Source organism: Mus caroli, unplaced genomic scaffold (genome assembly GCF_978045245.1).
Source record: "Mus caroli unplaced genomic scaffold, Mus_caroli_1 scaffold_1, whole genome shotgun sequence".
Lineage (NCBI taxonomy): Eukaryota > Metazoa > Chordata > Mammalia > Rodentia > Muridae > Mus > Mus caroli.
In genome coordinates, this window is record NW_028227256.1 from 159767267 (window position 1) to 159782460 (window position 15194).

Sequence of the window (15194 nt, forward strand, 5' to 3'; positions counted from 1 at the left end):
CTCTCTCTCTCTCTCTCTCTCCTCTCTCTCTCCCTCCCTCCCTCCCTCCCTCCCTCCCTCTCTCTCTCTTTCTTTCTTCCCTCTTTCTTTCTCTTTCTCTCTCTTTCTCTTTCTTTCTTTCTCTCTTTCTCTCTTTCTCCTTCCTTCCTTCCTTCCTTCCTTCCTTCCTTCCTTCCTTCCTTCCTTCCTTCCTCAAAGAAAAGAAGCAAGTACTGAGGCATGGAATGGGTGGTTTGGGGCAACAGAGTAAGCAGACCCAAGTTATAGTCTCCTTCTGAGCCTTTCTTTTCTTTGGTAAGTTATGAGTTTCTGTCTTGGGTTGGCATGGGAAGTCAAGACTGTAGAGTGGGGCTCTGGCCAAAATAAACAGTACTCCATACTCAGCAACATGGGATCTGGAAAGGTTAGTCACAAAAACGTCATCGGCATTTCTAAATGCAAATACTGTGTGTGTGGAGACAGGGCGTCCAGGGGCGAGTGGCAGCCTGTGACTCTCCTGTTGCTAACCGAAGCTGGGAGAGCATGATTTACATCGAACAATTGAACTCACATATGGCCTAAGAAAATAAAATGGTGATTCATTGCTCCTAGAGCAGCCCGAGTCCTTACAAGGTCAGTTCCTGTGGGGCAGACGTGGTGGGATGTGAGCCCGGAACGGATCTGAGCTTCTCCTCACAGGGGCCCAGGAGAAACGCCTTGCTGAGATGTGAGGTTTGCAGAGAGCTGTGAGAGAAGTGTGTGCATCAGAAGGAAAGCCTGGGGTAGGGGCCTGCCCTTTACATCTAGGCTGAGGATGTGTGTGTGTGTGTGTGTGTCTGTACACACCAGGAAACATTCTGAGAGTGGGAAGGCAATGACCCCGGGAGAGGGTTTCCTTGAGTTCCATGCTGACCTTAAGAAAACCATCTTTCCCAAGGACCATTTCAGCCATTGTATTTAACAAAGAAAATATAAAGGCATTGATAAAATCCTATAGAGAGGTTTCTTTAGCACTGGGCTGCCACAGTACAGCTGTTTGCACACTAGTTTATCAGATGCATAAACAATGACATAAGAATGAATGAAGAAAAAAATAAACAAAACAAAACCCCAGAGGAATCCTTCCTAGAGGGGATGCCAACTGCTCAGTAAGGCAGTAAAGACCCCACTGGGGATTTTACTATGGGTAAGAGACCATTTTCGAGAATAATGGGACCCTGGTTCTCCTAAGAAGAACAATATTGCTGGAAATACCTCAGACAGATGGAGTTTATTGCATTCCGCAGCAGAGCAGCTTTTGATCTAGCAAATCAGTTTCAGGAGTTCAACCAAGTGTTTCTAGACACTCGGGAATGACTAGCTTCCCTGCGCAGCGGCAGATGGCATGAGTAGCGGCAACAATGATGTCACTGTGTGGGATGCCCCGATCCTTAAATAAAAGACACAATGGAAGCAGAGAACATGGCGTGGCCTGGCCAGTGGCCGGTTCAGTCAGCCAGTTCCCAGTCATCTATTTGGTGACAGCCATGGATGGCAGTTCTGAGTGGTGGACAATGTTTTTATAATGTTCTCCACTACTCTTGTTGACAATAGCTTACGTCTAAATCCTTGAAAGTGTTTTTCCATGGAAGGGTAACTAAGACCTTTGGAATTGGACACACAGCTGTTCAAAGTTTTGGGAGAAACCCTGCTGTAGTAGTGGTTGTAGTGGGGTATCAGACCCTCCCATTCCTACACAGACTGTTGGTTGCAAGGTTCTCCCTGTATCCCTCAGTTTTACCTGCTACAGGGAGGGCCCTTCTGGCTGGCATACATCACCCCCTACCCTAAACTTCTCTAGCCCAGGGGCTGGGCTGCCCTACCACCAGGTGCCCTTCTTTATATAATCCAGCTACTTTGGTGACCTGGTCTTTCTCATCTACTCTCTTGGCCAGTCTCTTGGCCCAGGCTGCCCGTCTTGGTCCTCAGCTGCTCTCCCCTCTCCTCTCTCTTCACACGGTCCAACTCAGCATGGTCACATCCACTCTGGACTCTCCCAGAGGTCCCTGCCTCTGCCTATGTCTCCTTTTTATCTACAATAAACTCTCTTCTCTGCCATACCAAGGTGCTTTCATAGCCTCTCCTTTTGTTATTTCTTTTTTTTTATTCAATTATATTAGTAAATGTTTGTAAAAGTCTACAACCATTCCTCTTTTGCCCATTTGGGGAGACATAGGAACCCTTTCTTTTAACTTTTTCTTTGACACAAAGGAAAAGTCACTGTAGACTCTTCTAAAAGTAACGTTTCTGAGGTACCAAAGGGACCTCGGTAGGAGATGGTTCCATCTCAGGTTGATTATAGCTGCAGCGTCCTGAGTTCACAGGAAAAGCTAGGGGTCAGAGCTGTTTTGTTTTTCTACCATTATGTTGAGTTTCTGAAGAAGCAGTTTACACTGGTTCACACTGGAGGAGGAGGAAGATATGTAACAGAAACCCCTCTGTATAGAAGTCTGTGTGTGTGTGTGTGTGTGTGTGTGTGTGTGTGTGTGTGTATGTGTGTGTGTGTGTGTGGTGTTTTACAGGAAACAGAAACCTCTTAAAATGCTCTAAGGTTTCTTGACTGACTTCACACCAAATCATTTCCAGGGCATGCCTGGATCTCACATCGCCTTTTTCCATAGCTGGAGGGCCAGCTTCTAAAGGCAGGCGTGAGGCTTTGGGTTGCCTCACAGCCTGTGGGCTAAATCCTGTCCTCCATTTTCAACCTTGAAGTTTGGCCTGTCCCACAGGCACTCTTAGGACTCCCTCTAAACAACTAGGCTTCCTAGACAACAGATAAGAAATTTCTCTCTGATACCATCAAATCTGACTAATAGCTCCCAAAGAATATTTAGCCATACAATTGAAAATTGCAGCTTTGTCTGCACATTCAGGATGCCAAAGAATAATAAAGGCTGAGCCCTGAACACAGTCATCAGTTAGAGGGAAGGAGCTTGTGGTGATACACCAGAACCTTCTCTCTGAGGGAGGCGCTATTCAAGCTTAGAGAAGTAGAAAAGACTGGAGAATTAGCTGAGGTGCCTACATCACAGGACTTAAACAAAGAATAGATTTGTTCCCATGTCTACCCTATTCTGCTGCACACTTCATGGGTCAAAGAGTTTGAATTTAGAATTCCTTAATGTCGTATTAAAAGCCTATGATTGGTGTTCAAAAGTCATTGTTTATCATATCACGCTCCTCAGATCAGATTCATACTTATTTGTATCAAAATTTAGGAGTAATGCTTATACATATGTGTTGGTAAATAGTCTTTTGAAAGTTTTAATAGGTCCTAAGAATTGGTATACAAGCATAATTTATATCTTATTCTGAACAGTTAGCTAGAGATTCCACTAAAAAAATCTTTATTTTGAAACTGTGTAAAGCCCTGTATACTTAGCAACATGCAGTTTTATAGTGGTGATAACTTCAACTTAATAGCCGAAGGAAGGAGAATTATAAAAACCAGGGGCAGAGGAGAACGCTTTGTTGGCAAAATATCTGCCACATTTACATGATGATCTAAGTTCAGGTGGCTAGTTGGTATGGTGATACTGGGGTATGGTGGCACAGGGGTGTGGTGTACAAGGGTGTGATGTACAGGGGTGAGTTGGTAGAGGCCTGTGACTCTCATGATGGAGAAGTGGATCTCTAGTAGTGACTGAGCCAGGTAGTCTAGAAGAGTTGGTAAGTTCCAAAGAAGAAAAGATGGTTAGGAAAGGTAAGGAATAAAAGAAGGATGCATTTAAAAAAGAAAATCCCCAGAGACACCATTTAGGAGACAAGAAACAGGGTCACAGAACATTTTGAAGGGAGGGCTAGAAAATAATCTATTATGTGGAGGCAACAGAAAATATAGTGGTGAGGTGATTTCAAATGTACTTGCAAAATCTTAGTAGATAAACGAACTGGTCTCAAACAGCATTTCATTTAGATTGAGTGATAGGTGCTTATCTAAATGATCAAACTTATGCAGTTCTTTAAGAATGATACATTTACACAATGGAGTACTACTCAGCTATTAAAAAGAATGAATTTATGAAATTCATAGCCAAATGGATGGACCTGGAGGGCATCATCCTGAGTGAGGTAACACAATCACAAAGGAACTCACACAATATGTACTCACTGATAAGTGGATATTAGCCCAAAACTTAGGATACCCAAGATATAAGATACACTTTGCGAAACACACGAAACTCAAGAAGAACGAAGACTGAAGTGTGGACACTATGCCCCTCCTTAGAATTGGGAACAGAACACCCATGGAAGGAGTTACAGAGACAAAGTTTAGAGCTGTGACGAAAGGATGGACCATCTAGAGACTGCCATATCCAGGGATCCATCCCATAATCAGCTTCCAAACGCTGACACCATTGCATTCACTAGCAAGATTTTGCTGAAAGGACTCAGATATAGCTGTCTCTTGTGAGACTATGCCGGGGCCTGGCAAACACAGAAGTGGATGCTCACAGTCAGCTAGTGAATGGATCACAGGGCCCCCAATGGAGGAGCTGGAGAAAGTACCCAAGGAGCTGAAGGGATCCGCAACCCTATGGGTGGAACAACATTATGAACTGACCAGTACCCCGGAGCTCTTGACTCTAGCCGCATATGTATCAAAAGATGGCCTAGTCGGCCATCACTGGAAAGAGAGGCCCATTGGACATGCAAACTTTATATGCCCCATTACAGGGGAATGCCAGGGCCAAAAGAATGGGAATGGGTGGGTAGGGAAGTTGGGGGGGAGGGTATGGGGGACTTTTGGGATAGCATTGGAAATGTAATTGAGGAAAAGATGTAATAAAAACAAAAAAGAATGATGGAAAGAGAAAACTTTTTTTCCCAGGCTGGGGAGCTAGATGACTCAGTCATACTATCTTCCTCACAACCATGGGGGTCTGAGTTCAGATCTCTCAGAACCCAAGGAAAAAACCAGGGCTGGTGCCACACATGTCTGTAATCTAGCAAGACAAGATGGAAGGCAGAGACAGACAGATCCCTGGCAGCTCACAGCAAGCGAGCTTGGTCTAATTGGTGGACTAGGCCAATGAGTGATTCTGTCATAGACAAGGAGGGAGGTTCAGCTCCCCATGTTGTCCTCTGAGCTACACACACACACTATGTACATACATGTACACCATATAGACACACAGATGCTCACAAATGCACCTATATCTAGCTAGTCACATACCTGCCCTGCACAGCGTAAAAATAAGGACTTCCCCTCAAGTCAACTTCAGATACCTGTATAGAAAGCAGAACTGTTTCTAGTGGACCAACTAACTGATTTGTTAGGGACTCTGTGACGGCAGACACAAAAGCAGAACACACTGTTCACAAGTCCTAACATTTTGCTTAATGATATCAGGCTTTGGGTTAAGCTGATGGCACCGAGAACCATCACTGCTAGATGTAACTGAGAGTGTTCACAAAATGAAATCGGTAGCTGAACAGTTGCCTTGATGGATCTCAACAGTTGGCTGCCATTAGACATCAAATGCCAGGCAACTTAAGAGGACCGGAGGGACCACACAGTGCACAGGAAACACCAATGCCATGTTCAAAGAACTCTGAGAAAAGTGACAATTGGAGCATACTGCCTACTTTAGTTTCCCGGTTTGTTTTTTGATCCACTGTAAAGATCTGTTCATCTCCATCTCCTGTGTGATGGTCACAGGAGTACACTGATAAGCACATGGAAATTCCACTCAAAGAGTCAAAACAAGCTGTATAGCACAGCTCTCAGGGGGAGGATTAGGAGTGAACTCAGAAGATATTTCTTAGCTTGCTTTCTTATATAGCTATGGATAAACCCTTGAAAATATCATATTTTTAAAAGTAGATCATGGAAGGTGATAAATAATTTTTTTTCCACGATTGTTTTTTCCCTCACAAACATGTATTGCATGATTTAAGTATGTAATTATTTCACTTAAAAGGGGTATAATTTATAAAGTCATAATATAAAATATACTTGGATGTAAGGAAAATATATACAAGCAGACATCCAAACATGCATACATTGGATAAACTACCAACTATATGCAGAAAATAAAAAACAGCAAAATATTACAATTTCATGAGGCTATAATATTTACAGTGTGTGTATGTGAGTGTACACGTGTTTGTGTATGTGTCCATGTTCATGTGTGTGTTCATGTATGTTTGTGTAGGTCAGAGGCAGATGTCAAGTATCTTCTATGGTTGATTTCAGCCTTAGTTTTTGAGGCAGGGTATCTCACTCAACCTGAAGCTTGCCGATTTGGCCAGACTGGCTAGCCAGAAATCCCCTGAGACTCTGTCATGCCCACTCCCCTAACAGTGAAATTATAGGTGCAAAACACCAAACATGGATTTGACGTAGATTCTGGAGATTTTAATTCAGGCCTACAGGCTTGTACAACATGTGCTCTTCCCAGTCTTCCCAGGTCCTCATACAACATTTGAACCTTTGTTAGCTGTTAAGGAAAGCAGTTTATAATGAAAATGATAATGACCATAGTAATCATTTTTATACATGAAGATAAGAATGCTCCTGGGTGCCTGTCTCCTTCTATGTTTTCTATGTGCCATCCCAGTGTTTTACTGGCCACAGTCTAGGGGACTTACAGCCAGCTTCGTTTTTTTTTTAATTTTTAATATTTTTATTACATATTTTCCTCAGTTACATTTCCAATGCTATCCCAAAAGTCCCCCATAGCGCCCCCCACTTCCCTACCCACCCATTCCCATTCTTTTGGCCCTGGCATTCCCCTATATTGGGGCATATAAAGTTTGCAAGTCCAATGGGCCTCTCTTTCCAGTGATGGCCGACTAGGCCATCTTTCGATACATATGCAGCTAGAGACAAGAGCTCCGGGGTTCTGGTTAGTACATCATGTTGTTCCGACAATAGGGTTGCAGATCCCTTTAGCTCCTTGGGTACTTTCTCTAGCTTCTCCATTGGGAGCCCTGTGATACATCCAATAGCTGACTGTGAACATCCACTCCTGTGTTTGCTAGGCCCCGGCATCATCTCACAAGAGACAGCTATATTTGGGTCCTTTCAGCAAAATCTTGCTAGTGTATGCTATGGTGTCAGCGTTTAGAAGCTGCTTATGGGATGGATCCCTGGATACGGCAGTCTCTAAATGGTCCATCCTTTCATCACAGCTACGAACTTTGTCTCTGTAACTCCTTCCCTGGGTGTTTTGTTCCCAATTCTAAGAAGGGGCACAGTGTCCACACTTTGGTCTTCATTCTTCTTGAGTTTCATGCGTGTAGTAAATTGTATCTTATATCTTGGGTATCCTAAGTTTTGGGCTAATATCCACTTATCAGTGAATACATATTGTGTGAGTTCTTTTGTGATTGTGTTACTTCACTCAAGATGATGCCCTCCAGGTCCATCCATTTGGATAGGAATTTCATAAATTCATTCTTTTTAATAGCTGAGCAGTACTCCATTGTGTAAATGTACCATAATTTCTGTATCCATTCCTCTGTTGAGGGACATCTGGGTTCTTTCCAGCTTCTGGCTATTATAAATAGGGCTGCTATGAACATAGTGGAGCATGTGTCCTTTTTACCGGTTGGGACATCTTCTGGATATATGCCCATGAGAGGTATTGCTAGATCCTCCGGTAGTACTATGTCCAATTTTCTGAGGAACCGCCAGACTGATTTCCAGAGTGGTTGTACAAGCTTGCAATCCCACCAACAATGGAGGAGTGTTCCTCTTTCTCCACATCCTCGCCAGCATCTGCTGTCACCTGAATTTTTGATCTTAGCCATTCTGACTGGTGTGAGGTGGAATCTCAAGGTTGTTTTGATTTGCATTTCCCTGATGATTAAGGATGTTGAACATTTTTTCAGGTGCTTCTCTGCCATTCCGTATTCCTCAGGTGAGAATTCTTTGTTCAGTTCTGAGCCCCATTTTTTAATGGGGTTATTTGACTTTCTGGAGTCCACCTTCTTGAGTTCTTTATATATATTGGATATTAGTCCCTTATCTGATTTAGGATAGGTGAAGATCCTTTCCCAATCTGTTGGTGGTTTTTTTGTCTTATTGATGGTGTCTTTAGCCTTGCAGAAGCTTTGCAGTTTCATGAGGTCCCACTTGTCAATTCTCGATCTTACAGCACAAGCCATTGCTGTTCTATTCAAGAATTTTTCCCCTGTGCCCATATCTTCAAGGCTTTTCCCCACTTTCTCCTCTATAAGTTTCATTGTCTCTGGTTTTATGTGAAGTTCCTTGATCCACTTAGACTTGACCTTAGTACAAGGAGATAGGAATGGATCGATTCGCATTCTTCTACATGTTAACAACCAGTTGTGCCAGCAGCAATTGTTGAAAATGCTGTCTTTCTTCCACTGGATGTTTTTAGCTCCCTTGTCGAAGATCAAGTGACCGTAGGTGTGTGGGTTCATTTCTGGGTCTTCAATTCTATTCCATTGGTCTATTTGTCTGTCACTATACCAGTACCATGCAGTTTTTATCACAATTGCTCTGTAGTAAAGCTTTAGGTCCGGCATGGTGATTCCACCAGAGGTTCTTTTATCCTTGAGAAGAGTTTTTGCTATCCTAGGTTTTTTGTTATTCCAGATGAATTTGCAGATTGCACTTTCTAATTCGTTGAAGAATTGATTTGGAATTTTGATGGGGATTGCATTGAATCTGTAGATTGCTTTTGGCAAGATAGCCATTTTTACAATGTTGATCCTGCCAATCCATGAGCATGGGAGATCTTTCCATCTTCTGAGATCTTCTATAATTTCTTTCTTCAGAGACTTGAAGTTTTTATTATACAGATCTTTCACTTCCTTAGTTAGAGTCACGCCAAGATATTTTATATTATTTGTGACTATTGAGAAGGGTGTTGTTTCCCTAATTTCTTTCTCAGCCTGTTTATTCTTTGTGTAGAGAAAGGCCATTGATTTGTTTGAGTTAATTTTATATCCAGCTACTTCACCGAAGCTGTTTATCAGGCTTAGGAGTTCTCTGGTGGAATTTTTAGGGTCACTTATATATACTATCATATCATCTGCAAAAAGTGATATTTTGACTTCATCTTTTCCAATTTGTATCCCTTTGATCTCCTTTTGTTGTCGAATTGCTCTGGCTAGGACTTCAAGTACAATGTTGAATAGATATGGAGAAAGTGGACAGCCTTGTCTAGTCCCTGATTTTAGAGGGATTGCTTCAAGCTTCTCACCGTTTACTTTGATGTTGGCTACTGGTTTGCTGTAGATTGCTTTTATCATGTTTAGGTATGGGCCTTGAATTCCTGATCTTTCCAAGACTTTTCTCATGAATGGGTGTTGGATCTTATCAAATGCTTTTTCCGCATCTAACGAGATGACCATGTGGTTTTTGTCTTTGAGTTTGTTTATATACTGGATTACGTTGATGGATTTCCGTATATTGAACCATCCCTGCATCCCTGGGATGAAGCCTACTTGATCAGGATGGATGATTGTTTTGATGTGTTCTTGGATTCGGTTAGCAAGAACTTTATTGAGGATTTTTGCATCAATATTCATAAGGGATATTGGTCTGAAGTTTTCTATCTTTGTTGGGTCTTTTTGTGGTTTAGGTATCAGAGTAATTGTGGCTTCATAGAATGAGTTGGGTAGAGTACCTTCTGTTTCTATTTTGTGGAATAGTTTGTGAAGAACTGGGATTAGATCTTCTTTGAAGGTCTGATAGAACTCTGCACTAAACCCATCTGGTCCTGGGCTTTTTTTAGTTGGGAGACTATTAATGACTGCTTCTATTTCTTTGGGGGATATAGGGCTGTTTAGATCATTAACCTGATCTTGATTCAACTTTGGTACCTGGTATCTGTCTAGGAACTTCTCCATTTCATCCAGGTTCTCCAGTTTTGTTGAGTATAGCCTTTGGTAGAAGGATCTGATGGTGTTTTGGAGGTCTTCAGGATCTGTTGTTATGTCTCCTTTTTCATTTCTGATTTTGTTAATTAGGATGCTTTCCCTGTGCCCTCTAGTGAGTCTGGCTAAGGGTTTATCTATCTTGTTGATTTTCTCAAAGAACCAGCTCCTTGATTGGTTGATTCTTTGAATAGTTCTTCTTGTTTCCACTTGGTTGATTTCGCCCCTGAGTTTGATTATTTCCTGCCGTCTACTCCTCTTGGGTGAATTTGCTTCCTTTTGTTCTAGTGCTTTTAGGTATGTTGTCAAGCTGCTAATGTGTGCTCTCTCTAGTTTCCTTTTGGAGGCACTCAGAGCTATGAGTTTTCCTCTTAGAAATGCTTTCATTGCGTCCCATAAGTTTGGGTATGTTGTGGCTTCATTTTCATTGAACTCTAAAAAGTCCTTAATTTCTTTCTTTATTCCTTCCTTGACCAAGGTATCATTGAGAAGAGTGTTGTTCAGTTTCCACGTGAAGGTTGGCTTTCTATTATTTATTTTGTTATTGAAGATCAGCCTTAGTCCATGGTGATCTGATAGGATGCATGGGACAATTTCAATATTTTTGTATCTGTTGAGGCCTGTTTTGTGACCAATTATGTGGTCAATTATGGAGAAGGTACCATGAGGTGCTGAGAAGAAGGTATATCCTTTTGTTTTAGGATAGAATGTTCTGTAGATATCTGCCAGATCCATTTGATTCATAATTTCTCTTAGTTTCTCTGTGTCCCTGTTTAGTTTCTGTTTCCATGATCTGTCCATTGGTGAAAGTGGTGTGTTGAAGTCTCCCACTATTATTGTATGAGGTGCAATGTGTGCTTTGAGATTTACTAAAGTTTCTTTAATGAATGTGGCTGCCTTTGTATTTGGAGCATAGATATTCAGGATTGATAGTTCCTCTTGGAGGATTTTACCTTTGATGAGTATGAAGTGCCCCTCCCTGTCTTTTTTGATGACTTTGGGTTGGAAGTCAATCTTATCAGATATTAGAATGGCTACTCCAGCTTGTTTCTTCATACCATTTGCTTGGAAAATTGTTTTCCAGCCTTTCATTCTGAGGTAGTGTCTATCTTTTTCTCTGAGATGAGTTTCCTGTAAGCAGCAAAATGTTGGGTCTTGTTTGTGTAGCCAGTTTGTTAGTCTATGTCTTTTTATCGGGGAGTTGAGTCCATTGATATTAAGAGATATTAAGGAAAAGTAATTGTTGTTTCCTGTTATTTTTGTTGTTAAAGTTGGCATTCTGTTCTTGTGGCTGTCTTCTTTTAGGTTTGTTGAGGGATTACCTTCTTGTAGTTTCTAGGGCGTGGTTCCTGTCCTTGTATTGGTTTTTTTCTGTTATTATCCTTTGAAGGGCTGGATTCGTGGAGAGATAATGTGTGAATTTGGTTTTGTCCTGGAATACTTTGGTTTCTCCATCTATGTTAATTGAGAGTTTGGCTGGGTATAGTAGCCTGGGCTGGAGTTTGTGTTCTTTTAGTGTCTGGATAACATCCGTCTAGGATCTTCTGGCTTTCATAGTCTCTGGTGAGAAATCTGGTGTAATTCTGATAGGCTTGCCTTTATATGTTACTTGGCCTTTTTCTCTTACTGCTTTTAGTATTCTGTCTTTATTTAGAGCATTTGTTGTTCTGATTATTATGTGTCGGGAGGTATTTCTTTTCTGGTCCAGTCTATTTGGTGTTCTGTAGGCTTCTTGTATGTTCATGGGCATCTCTTTCTTTAGATTTGGGAAGTTTTCTTCTATAATTTTGTTGAAGATGTTTGCTGGTCCTTTGAGTTGAAAATCTTCATTCTCATCCACTCCTATTATCCGTAGGTTTGGTCTTCTCATTGTGTCCTGTATTTCTTGGATGTTTTGAATTAGGATCTTTTTGCATTTTACATTTTCCTTGATTGTTGTGCCGATGTTCTCTAGGGAATCTTCTGCACCTGAGATTCTCTCTTCCATCTCTTGTATTCTGTTGCTGATGCTCGTATCTATGGTTCCAGATTTCTTTCCTAGGGTTTCTATCTCCAGTGTTGCCTCATTTTGGGTTTTCTTTATTGTGTCTACTTCCCTTTTTAGGTCTAGTATGGTTTTGTTCATTTCCATCATCTGTTTGGATGTGTTTTCCTGTTTTTCTGTAAGGACTTCTACCCGTTTGATTATGTTATCCTGTTTTTCTTTAAGGATTTGTAACTCTTTAGCAGTGTTCTCCTGCAATTCTTTAAGGGATTTTTGTGCTTCCTCTTTACTGTCTTCTACCTGTTTACCAGTGTTCCTTTGTATTTCTTTAAGTGTGTTATTAAAGTCCTTCTTGAAGTCCTCTACCATCATCATGAGATATGCTTTTAGATCCGTGTCTAGCTTTTCCAGTGTGTTGGGGTGCCCTGGACTGGGCGTGCTGGGTTCTGATGATGGTGAGTGGTCTTGGTTTCTGTTAGTAAGATTATTACGTTTACCTTTCGCCATCTGGTAATCTCTGGGGTTAGTTGTTGTTGTTGTCACTGTTTAAAGATTGGAGCAGAAGCTGTGTTCCACTCACCAGCAGTCTCAAAATCCTGTGGCGGGGGTCCTGGGTAGCTGGCGGGTGTCAGCCGACCCTGCGCTCTAGCTGCCCTGGTGCTGGTCTGGCCGGAAGAGGCCTGTGGTCCTACTCAGCCCGGTTTTCTGCTTCCCTAACTAATGCAGTCTCAGGTCCCGCGCGCAATTGGATTGGAGCAGAAGCTGTGTTCCACTCACCAGAAGTCTTAAGATCGTGTGGCGGGTGTTGTGGGTAGCTAGCGAGTGTCAGCGGACCCTGCGCCCTAGCTACCCCGGCGCTTTTCTGACTGGAGAGGCTTGTGGCCCTACGGAGGCCGGATTTCTCCAGCTTCGTTTTAGAAATGAAGCTTGGGGAAGATAAATAGGCCAGCTACTCTCCAAAACTCAAGGTTTATGAGTTTGTGAAATTTATACAGAGGTGGTTTGACATTTAGTGCCTGTGCTTGAATAGCATGCCCTGCTTCTCATCACACCCAGCCCCACCAGTCTCTTACAGATATGTCCTTATTGTCATATGCTGTGCCATCATTGGGACTGATACCCTCTCACGGCTTCTCATCTTAAGAGTGACAACCAAGCTGTTCACCATTACTTTAGGGCTATATCGTCTGGTCCCCGAGCATCCTCTTGTGAGCCAGAGGCTACTGTGTGCTTTCTTCAGAGTGCCTAAGCACACGCTCCCACCTCGGTGCTCCTCTGTGGCGATGTGGTTGGCTTGGCATTTGCTCTGCCTCTGCCAAGAATTCTCTCCACAGCACTTACTCTTGCCTCTTCTCCAAGGAGCCTGCATAAAGAAGCCTCATTCTTTTCTAAAGTCGAGCTAAAGTAAACTAAAGCTGCCTGACTTTTCTAAAGTAAAGCTCCTCTCTCTTACTGGCTTTTCTGTGAACTTGATTGTCCCCAACCCTGTCTTCCATGTTAACATTGTTGAGACAGGATCTCACTCAGTTACCCAGATGGTCCTTGAGCTTGTCCAGTAGCTCGGGGCAGAATGTAGATTTGTCATTTTCTGGCATCAGCCTCACAAATAGTTAGAGCTGCAGGTGCATGGTAGCTCACTTACTTCAAACAGAACTTAGCACCCACTTAAACAATGCTGTACAATAATGGCCAGCTATGCACCCATACGATGACCTATGCACCCATACAATGACCTTATGGTTCAACTCTCTTCCTGATGCTTAGGATGATGAAAATCATGGGCTTGGAACCTTTGGTGCATCTAATTAAAAAAAGAATTAAGTACAAATGCACTTTAATACAAAATATTTATGTAAGTAAACATTCTATAAATAGTGTGTATAAAAGTATAATGATTTGTAGTCTAGACAAGTGTCACTCAGAATTTTGAGAACTGTTGATATAAAGTCTTGAGGGAAGGATCTGCCTATGGGAATATGTACACACTGAAAGGACAGACAACAGAAAATTTCAAAGATACACCTATGTACCTTGTCAACAAGAAATTGTCAGATTTAATTTCCCCTTTGAGGGCACAGAGCTTGTTTGAAAGAGTCATTGCTTTAGGTACTAACTAGAGAGGTATGGAATCAAGGGGGAATGTCTAAGTTTGAGCTAAGATAGGAGGGGAACACCTTTTTGTACAAATCTTGATTCTGCGCCTGGAACGTCATTAAGTTCCAGTATGCCCCTAGGATGTGAAGCTCCCCCACATGCTGAGCGTTTTAAGTGTCCCTCTTTGCATCCATATGCCAGACTTGGAAAGACTTGTGCCCTACTTGGAGCATAGGAGAACTCCCACTGTGCATGATCAGCCCTAGAAACATAGAGCCAAGTAGGAACTGGGAGGGTCATGCTATAACAGATCCTCAGGGAGCAATCTTAGCAGGATAGGTCTAAGAACAGGCATGGATCGTGGCAAGATTTAGAGAGCAGCATGTGGGTAGGGAGGGCAGGAGGGAGAAAGGAAGGAAGACAGAGAGAGGATTGGCCTGCAGAAAGGAGAGGGAGAGACAGAGATACACAGACAGAGAGACAGAGACAGAGAGACACAGAAAAAGAGACAGAGGGAGTGGCCTGGGGATGGGAGAAGGAGAGACAGAGATACATAGACAGAGAGAGATAGAGACAAAGAGACAGAGAGATAGAGACAAAGAGATAGAGAGAGATACAAAGAGACACACAGAGAGAATGTTGAAGGCTGGCACACTATATTGGTTGGTGTGAGCAAAGGCAGTGGAGGGACTTCTGAGGTCTAATTTCAAAGGCGCCTGTGCAACATTACATTTTGTGAAGAACATGAAGACAAGTTCTGTTTATTAACTTGGAGGAGAGAAGTGTCTCCCAGACACTTGAAGTATATTAATAAAGATAAGTGGGAGAGCTGTGTATTTTTTCTGTTCTTCACACTCATAGTGACATTATCCAGAGTCTGAACCAGACATAACCAGGGATACAAGTAATACTGACATGGTAAAAGAAAGCTTTTAGAGAAATAAGTATGCTCTAAAATGTAAATATAAATATAAAATGTTATTATGATTATTGCTGGTATACTTGTACTCTACCAGCTGTGGGATACTATATAGAGGACACCAACTTTTTAAATAAAATTAAAATACTTCTCTCGGTCTAAGAGAACATATGGTGACTAAGAAATGAGATAGTTTTCTGTAGCAAGTATACTCATTAGCTTTTGAAGAAATCTGATTGAGGAAATAGCACAAAAGTCTGTATGTGAAAAGAGCAATGGAACATCTTTTTAAAGGGGACAAATTAAGTCACAGAGAATACTTGT

The 15194-nt window shown here is 42.0% G+C and overlaps 1 protein-coding gene across 4 annotated transcripts in view; it reads right to left on the reverse strand.

Moving 5' to 3' along the window:
* The window catches only part of Dnm3 (dynamin 3), a 482789-nt gene that overhangs the window by 83261 nt on the left and 384334 nt on the right, over nucleotides 1-15194 (reverse strand). The gene's annotated exons all lie outside the window — the stretch shown is intronic.